The sequence below is a fragment of the Solanum tuberosum genome, unplaced genomic scaffold (assembly GCF_000226075.1).
Source record: "Solanum tuberosum cultivar DM 1-3 516 R44 unplaced genomic scaffold, SolTub_3.0 scf00114, whole genome shotgun sequence".
NCBI lineage: Eukaryota > Viridiplantae > Streptophyta > Magnoliopsida > Solanales > Solanaceae > Solanum > Solanum tuberosum.
In genome coordinates, this window is record NW_006239038.1 from 1,151,656 (window position 1) to 1,161,107 (window position 9,452).

Consider the following 9,452-nt stretch of genomic DNA (forward strand, 5'->3'; position numbering starts at 1 on the left):
ATTAAAAAATAATCCCTCACCTACCATGTTAAACCCATCATATAATTTTTCGTTGTCTCTTCACTTTTTTTCTCTCTCTCTTAACCATTCTCCCTCACTTTGATACCAAAAAGCAACCAAAACCTAATTGTTATTTTCTACTCAAAATTCCAATCTTTAGAAACTTATCAGCAAAAATACCATCTTGCACTCACCTCCCATGAACCCTCCTTCAAGGTATATTCATTTCTCTTAATTAATATTTATTTATTTCATGTAGAAAAATTAAACAAGTGTATATGAATTAGCTTATTTTAAGTGATATTTAGCTTCTTCTTTTTTTTCTTTTAAGTTTTAGAAGTATTTGTAAACGCAAAAAGCTTTAAGGCTGACAACACACCCCAAAAAAAGGGTCAAAAGTTAAGTGTTACCGATTTATAATTTTTAGTTTCGAATTTATAAGTTACTTATAAATATCTTTTTGAAAAATCTTTTTTTTTTTTGACGTTCTTGGTATTTGTTGAGCTATAATCTTGAGATTAGCAAGTTTTAATTATTTTTTCCCTCTTTTTATGGTATGGGAGAAGGGTATTTTTTGATTGAGTTGGCTAAGTGGGGAATTAGAAATTTCATGAAGCATGTTCAAAAATAACATAAGCAATTTTTTTTTTTGATGAATGGGTGCACTAAAAATTTTAAATTCACACTGCGTAATAATAATATTTTTGTATGAATAAACGTACCAAAATTTTGAAAATCAAATTGTATAATGTTTTTGTTTAATTTGATATAAAGTGAACAAAATAGCAGAAAAATAAAAGGAGGGAGTAGGAGTAAATTCAACTTAAAATGAAATCATTTTTACATTTCAAGCTTTCATCGACCTTGATGAAAACAACAATAACAACGAAACATGAAAAAGGAAGCAGAATCAAACGAGGTCTTCTTTTATTCAATTTTAGCAATGATATAGAATTTTTTTAGAAGTTGCTTATTAACTTTAAATTAAATAATTATGTATAAGTTTTATTTTAAATTTTTAATGAAAAGAAATGGAAAGTCAAAGTCAAAGTCAAATTCATTGAAATTTGAATTATTTCAAAAATAACGAATTTATTAACTATTATTTAGAAAGTAATTTAACGCTCACACTACGTCTGGGCATTTCCGTAGAGCCTTTAACCACTGGGATGTACCACCTTGTTGTTAAGGGGACTTTTAAGCTAAAATCACTCTTGAATTATAGCCCAAACTTAGGATAAATCCCTATACTATAATTGCGAATCAAAAAAACATATTTTTGTTAAAAGCAAAAAGTCTCACATTTGTGGTTAATGAGATGGATGAACTACTTATAAGGCTTGGTCAATCTTGCTTCCTCTGAGCTAACTTTTAAGGTGTGAGTTAGGCCTAAAACCTAATTTCACATGATATCAGAGCAGGACCCATCTCACCTTATGTTGGGGCCCAAAAAAATAATAAAAAAGAGTAAATTTTAGGATTAGCAAATATAAAAATTATATTTGTAAGTTGTAGCTATAGAGTGCTATGAAGCATCAGATTTGTATCATTGGCATCCTCTCATTTGTATAAATCGCTGGCAGCCTCTCGTTTGTATAAATCGTTGGCAGCCTCTCAATTCAATTCTATGTGTTTGCATATCTGCATAAAATTTGAATTTGTATACAATTGAATCGAAATAAAACACATTTGTTTATCAAATCTCTCTCTCTCGCTTTATACAAAAGCGAGAAAGAGAGAAAGGCAGAAGAGAACTGCACTGAGGAAGATCTGTATTTGTATAATTAGAAGTGTATAAGACGAAAATATATGTATTTGTATATGTAGTTTTCTCTCGCTTTATACAAACACAAACGCAATTTATACATTTGTGTTTGTATAAAGTGAGAGAGGCGAGGGAGAGACTGGCGAGCGAGAAATCTAAGGAGAGAGGCGAATGACAACTGTTTGCTACGGGTTACAATTAAATCAAACTTTGGTTACAACATTTAATTTAAATTAATAGTTTTTTATTTTATACAATTTTCCCGAAAACAAAATTGTCCAAAATTGCCCACGCAACTTGTGCAATCCTCCTCCTTTTGGGGTGTGAGTTAAGTCTGAGACCTAATTTCACAATTTTAACTATCCAAAACTTTGCAATAACCATCCTTCTGTAAACTTCAATTTTAACTATCCAAAACTTTACAATAACCATCTTTCTGTTAACTTTTGTTAGTTTTTGAGGTGTGAGTTAAGTCTAATACCTAATTTCACAATTTTACCTACCCAAAACTTTGCAATAACCATCCTTGTGTTAACTTTTGTTAAAAAACGAAAAGTTGAAATAAAAATATGTGACTTCCCAAAATCTCCATATTCTATCGAATTGATTTCCTCTCAATTCCCACCGGATCATCTTCCATATTTAGCAGAGCTTTTGGCTTCAAAAACAAAATTTTCTGTCCTTCTAAACTTTAGCAACCAAATAAGTTGTTTTCAAGAATAACTGAAGCTAGGGCTGGTTTCTATAACTTGTCTTTGTGTGCCTCAGTTGGTTTTGGTGTTGTTTTACTAAGGGTTTGTTTGGAAAGCCACCTGGTAATTGAAATTGGTGTAATTACTAGGGTAGTAATTACCATCCTATTAATTACACTGTCTAGTAATTACACTGACTTGTTTGGTTGCCACAATATATGGTAACATGTCCTGTTTGGATGCCACAGTGTAATTACGCATGTTCTGTTTGGATGGACAATTGCAATCATAAAATTATATTAAATTTTTAAAAAATAAAAAATTAATTATTTAAAAATTGATACTAGACAAATAAGAAACTTTATAAATGACATTAAATTAAATAATTAAGATATAAAACATATATTCTTTAACCTATATTATGAAAAAATAATTGATTTATTTTTTTCAAATTAATATATTTCAATTGAATTGATCGTAGAAACTACAAGTATGAAGTTTCTACGAACATCGTGAAATGCATGTTTGATAAAAAAGATTAATATATAAATAAAATGTCATAAATTATTAAATGTTTGACAAAAAGATAATCTATCAAGTTTAATTAAAAAATGACGTGCAATATGAATTCAATATTACTAAAACAAATGAAACTGAAAATATAACATAAGTTATAAATTCAAAACAAAAAATTTAACATGATACTCTTATAGCAAATTTGAACATAGCATGCATAAATATATTTATTTTTATTTTTTTCTTAAAAAAGAAAACGTAAGTCTTTAACCTTACTTAACAATAAATTCTATTTTAATTTAAAAATTAGAATACTAATAAAATTATGCTAATGAGAAAATAAGCATGGCATAAATAAATAGATAATACGAAAAAAATGCATAAAATCATGTAAAGTAAGGTTGAGAACAAGAAGAAAATGAAATATAATAATATAAAATAAAAAATAAATTTTCAATTTTTTTTAGAATAATAATAAAATAAAAACTTAAAATAATAGAAGTAAAAAAATTAAAACAAAAAAATAAAAATAGAAATAAATTTTTTTTTAAAAAAGTAATCAGCTGGTAATTACACTTCACAACCTCTGCTTGTGAATTGTAGAGTGTAATTACCCTACCAATTACACCCATTACCTATTGACCTACTAATTACCTGTCCAACCAAACAGGACAGACAATGTAATTACATTCAATTACACCAAATCCAATTACCAGGGTGTCCTTCTAAACAGGTCCTAAGTATATTTTTGTTGTTTTGTATTTCCAACTTGAAGACAAGGCAACTTAGTATTGTCAGTGACACATTTTTTTAATTTCAGCTCTTAGGTTTTTAACAAAAATTAACAGAAGGATGTTTGTTGTCAAGTTTGGTATAGTTAAAAGATGTTTTTGTTCATAATTATAGTATAAGGATGTATACTAAGTTTGGGTTATACTTCAAGGATGATTTTAGCCCAAAACTGTTCGCAAAGTGTGATATTTAACAATTTATACTTATATACACGATATAATTTTTCGGTGAAGGGTGTTCACCTGACCACCTTTGAGTTTGTTGATAAACTTTATTCATTGTACTTGCTATATCTTATTTGTATAAATATGGTTTTTTAAGCTTAAAAAATGTTTTGCAGGGTGAAGCATTCAGCTGAACCAGATCTGAGATTGTGAATGATTTTGGCAGTTTGGGGTTATCCTTCATGAGGTTCTTTTTAAACCTTAAGTTAGAATTAGGATAAAACAAACTTGGATTGTGTTATATATGAAGTTTCTTGAGTATTAGTGTAGTTTTGAGTTGTTCCTCAGAGATATTATTTAGGATTTTTTTTGTTATCTGTTGGACATTTGGCTAAATTGTGGTGGAGAAGTAGAAGGGAAGATTACTGGTGATATGCTTACTTGGCTCTGTGATTTGGTTGAGCAAATGCAGTATCTTTATGTCCGGGTGGTGAAGGCGAAATATTTACCTGGGAAGGATCTTAATCCTTACGTTGAGGTTAGGCTGGGAAACTATAGTGGTACAACTCGTCATTTTGTGAAGAAAACGAATCCTGAATGGAAGCAGGTGTTTGCATTTCCAATGGATCAGACTCAGGTTTCCGTTCTTGAGGTGAACGTGAAAGATAAGGATGATTCTGTTGGTCGTGTTATGTTTGATTTGAATGAGATCCCTAAAAGGGTCCCCCCGGATAGTCCTTTTGTTCCGCTGTGGTATAGATTGGAGGACGGAAGTCGTAGCAAAGTTAACGGAGAGTTGATGATGACTGTTTGGATGGGTACTCGAGCTGATGAAGCCTTTGCAGAATCTTGGCATTCGGATGCAGCCACTGTCAGTGGTGCTGATGCTCTTGCGAATATAAGGTCTAAGGTTTACCTCTCACCAAAGCTGTGGTACCTTAGAGTTAATGTGATTGAGGCTCAGGACTTAATTTCCAGTGACAGAAGTAGGTTTCCAGAAGTTTACGTGAAGGCCATCCTCGGAAATCAGGAATTGATAACCAAAGTTTCCAGGAGCAAGACTATTAATCCCATGTGGAATGAGGATTTGATTTTTGTAGCAGCAGAACCATTTGAGGAGCCATTGATTTTGAGCGTGGAAGATAGAGTTGCACCAAACAAAGATGTAATACTTGGAAAATGTCTTATTCATTTGCAGTACATTGAGAGGAGGTTGGACCACAGACCTATGAACAGCAAGTGGTATAATCTTGAAAAGCATGTTATTGTTGAGGGAGAAAAGGAGAAGGAAACAAACTTTGCAAGCAGGATTCACATGAGCCTAGTTTTAGAAGGAGGCTACCATGTTCTTTATGAACCAACAAACTACAGTGGTGATATTAGACCAACTGCAAAACAGTTGAAGAAATCCAGCATTGGTGTCCTAGAATTGGGTATTCTGAATGCTCAGGGACTACCGCCGATGAAAACAAAGGATGGGAGGGTTTCGACAAATGCCTATTGTGTTGTCAAATATGGGCACAAGTGGGCCCGAACAAGGACAATTATAGATAGCCTTGCTCCCAGGTGGAACGAGCAATACACTTGGGAAGTATTTGATCCCTGCACTGTCATAACCATTGGTGTATTTGATAATTGTCATCTACATGGAGGAGATAAACCTGGAGGCCGGGCTAGGGACTCGAGGATTGGAAAGGTCAGGATCCGTCTTTCAGCTCTCGAGACAGATTGTGTCTACACAAATTCTTATCCGCTATTGGTCTTTGAATCTACTGGGGTAAAGAAGATGGGCGAAATTCACTTGGCAGTTAGGTTTACTTTCTCATCGTTAATGAATATGATGCATTTGTTCTCTCAGCCGCTGTTACCCAAGATGCACTATATTCATCCACTAATTGTTGAAGGTAGTTGGAATGACAGACAAACTAAGATGGACAAATTGAGGCGTCAGGCTAGTCAGATGGTCTCTATGTGGTTGAGTCGTGCTGAGCCGCCTTTGAGGAAAGAGATAGTGGAGTATATGTTAGATGTCAAGTCTGACATGTGGAGTATGAGGAAAATCAGAGCCAACTTTTTAAGAATTATGGATGTTTTTAGGTGGATTAATTGCTATTTGGAAATGGTTTGATCAAATTTGCAATTGGAAAAATCCCATTACGACTCTTGTGATCCATGTCTTGTATTTGATACTAGTTCTATATCCGGAGTGTATTCTGCCTACCATTTTCCTCTCGCTCTCCTTAATCGTAGTTTGGAACTATAGATATAGGCCTAGGCATCCTCCCTTCATGGACATTCGTCTTTCTTGTGCTGATGATGTTCATCCTGATGAACTGGACGAGGAGTTTGATACTTTCCCTACTTTACGTCCAACTGATATTGTTCGGATAAGGTATGACCGTTTGAAAAGTATTGCTGGAAGTATTCAGAACGTGGCTGGTGACATAGCTAATCAACTGGAGAGGCTGGACTCTTTGCTGTCATGGAGAGACCCTAGAGCGACCAAACTGTTTGTTATTTCCTGCTTGATTGCTGTCATTGTTCTCTATTTCATGGGTTTTCGAGTTGTGATTCTTGTCACTGGATTTTATGTGTTAAGACATCCATGGTTCCATCACAACCTACCATCTGCTCCACTCAATTTCTTCACAAGATTGCCTGCCAGAATAGACTCTATGCTATGACCTCTACTTGCTACTTATTATCCATTCTCGCCTTTAGTTGTCGTTATTTAGAAAAATAATGCATGCATTACCCTTGTCTATTACTACTACTTTGTTTGCTACTCTTTTCTAATCTATGTATAACTGTGTATTACTAATACCATGGATTTCTAAATATTCGCAATGCAATCGTTTTAATGCATGCATTAGCATGTTTAATCACTCAATTGCCCCTCAAAATCTTTTTTTTCTTTTACATCTTTTCCATCATAATAGTGAAACATATCTTTGTAAATTTTTAATGCATCAAACCAAAACAATGCATAAAAATAATCTATGTATAATTGATGCAAGCATTACTAATACATTTTATTTAACATTGTTCTTATACATGACTTTTGAAGTGTTAATTTAGGTAAACTATTAAAGTGCTTATAAGCACTTAATTTTAAGGTAAAATGTTAAAAAAATCACAAGTTATAATTTTTAACTTATGAGTCAAAAGTTAGTCTTTAAATTATACGAAGTTATAATTTATCTACCTATGAAACATCATATAAATTATACGAAAATTAACATATGGATAATTTGTTTCTCATACAGCTACCAGACAACCCGTTGCACCTTGTTTGGATGGTTGATATCAATTATATTGTACTGTATTGTTATTTTAAATTTTTATTTTTAAAAAAAAAAATTGGTAAGGGAAGGGGAAATGAGGAAGAATCACAATGTGGGGAATCAAAGTCTCACCAACAAGATGGGAGTTCAGGAGCTTTTTTGCTTATTCAAGCATCAACTATATATTCCACCTCATGTGCTTTGCCAATCAATTGTGTAGCACAATGTTGAATTTCGTCGAGATCATTGTGTCGCTCTTCTGCAACAACTTGTAGAAAAGGTTGCAAGTTCTCAAATTCCTTCTGAATTAATTGAAGTTTGTCCATGACAGAAGCTAGTGAATCTGAGTGGAGGATTTGGAACTTCTTCAGGTTGTTTAAAAGGCAATCAACATAGCCTAGTCCATGAATCCTAGGCAAATTTGATTGGAATGCCTTCCGAATGGTGAGGTAGATGTCTATGCTTAGACATTGAATGTTGCTTGACAAATCAAGAACTCGTGTGATGTTCACTCCTCCTGGTGCCATGTCTTCCTTCTACTCCTCATCTTCGTATAATGAGTATACCAGAAGTCCGACATCAATAACTGCAATCTCTATGTAACATCCGGCAATGTGAAATGACTACGAAGAGTTATAAAAATTGGAAATTTTCATTTTTGGAAAGAATTTTAAAAATCTGGAAATTTAGTTAAGTATGGGGAAAAAAAATGAGTTTTTTTTGTCAACTTCAAACAGTCATAACTCTTAGCTCAGAATGAGTTTGGCGAATTTTCAGTTATGTCTGGAAAGCTTTTGGAATGATCTTTCCAACGCCACCGAGTTTGCTCGATTCCGAGTTCGTATGAGTGAGTTATACCCTTTGGAAGTTGGGCAGTTGGCAGGGAAATTCGTCCGGAAATTTTAAGGGCATTTTGGTCTTTTCCCTAATTAATTCCTTTGGTTATATTGTTGTGTTAGACTGATTTTTAGATCTGTTTGTCCCATTTTAAAGAGTGAGAGTTAGGGCTTGGAAGAGAAGAAGAAGAGAAGAAGAGGAGAAATAGGAGATCACACAAGTTTCCGTCGTGGATATCGTCGGGGGTGATCCCTACTAGGTATGTGAGTTCATAGTGTTGGGTTGATCCTTTCCCCCACACGCCAAACTCGTTTTATTTCAAGAAAAGATTGGTTGTGTTGTTGTTGAAGTTGTTGGTTGTGTTGTTGATTGTGTTGTTGATGTTGTTGATTGTGTTGTTGAAGTTCTTGTTGATTTGGGACATGATTTGGTTGTGTTTTTGAGTTGAATCTCTTGTATGTGGAGGGATTTTTTATGATCTTTAGTGTTTGGGGTTGAAACCTTTTGAAGTTAGGGTGGTTTAGAGTTGGAGAAATGAAGGGGAAAAAGTCGGATTTTTGGGGGAAAAGGGCTGGGGCGTCGCGCCAGCCAGCGCGCCCCAAAAGGGGTTCTAAATTTTCCCCCTTGGGGCGGCGCGCCTGGCAGAATGCCCAGCAGGCCCCTCTGAAGTTTGAGGGCTGGCGCCCCGCACCTCTCATAGCTCCAAGAACGCCAATTTCCCCCATTCTTTTCACACTTTCTCATGCATGTTCCATGGTATTGTACCTATGTTTCATAGTTGTTTCCGACACTCCAAAGTACGCTTAAACGTTAAGAACCCATCCATAATATGTGATCAAACACCTTGAATTCATAATCCAATTCAAGGAGAGTTAGTTTACAAGTCAAGTGAAGTTAGAAATCAAGTGAAGTTAAGAGTTAAGCAAGTCAAGCAATTTTTTTAAAGTTGTTCAAGAGTCTTTAGTGAACGTTTTAACTTCATTTTTTTTAGACTCAAGTTTCAAGTCAAGTAAAAGGGTATAGAGTTTCAAGTCAAGAAAAAGGGTATAAAGTTTCAAGCCAAGTGAAGAGTCTGAAGTTTCAAGTTAAGTCAAGAGCATAAAGTCGAGTCCATTTCTCCAAAGTTATTAGGGAACTATGTATTTCCCAAAGAAGTTTTTAAATGTTTTTACATTTAAGTTATTAAGGAACTATGATTCCAAAAGAGCCTTTGGGTAAGTTTTCAAGAAAAAGGGAACATCGATTCCAAGTGAGCTTTTGGGCTAGATTTTGAGCAATTATCTCAAACTAAAGAAAGATGTGTTTTAAACACTTATGAGCTAAAGTATATTTTTGGGAGTAGTCTTGAGCACCGAGTTGGGGACACGAGTTCATATTAACTCAACTCTCCATAAGAACCATG

General features: G+C 34.0%; 1 pseudogene; it reads left to right on the top strand.

The window, feature by feature from the left end:
- The first annotated feature begins 135 nt into the window (after positions 1-135).
- Positions 136-6,820, top strand: LOC102601396 (protein QUIRKY-like; annotated as a pseudogene).
- Positions 6,821-9,452: the final 2,632 nt, after the last annotated feature.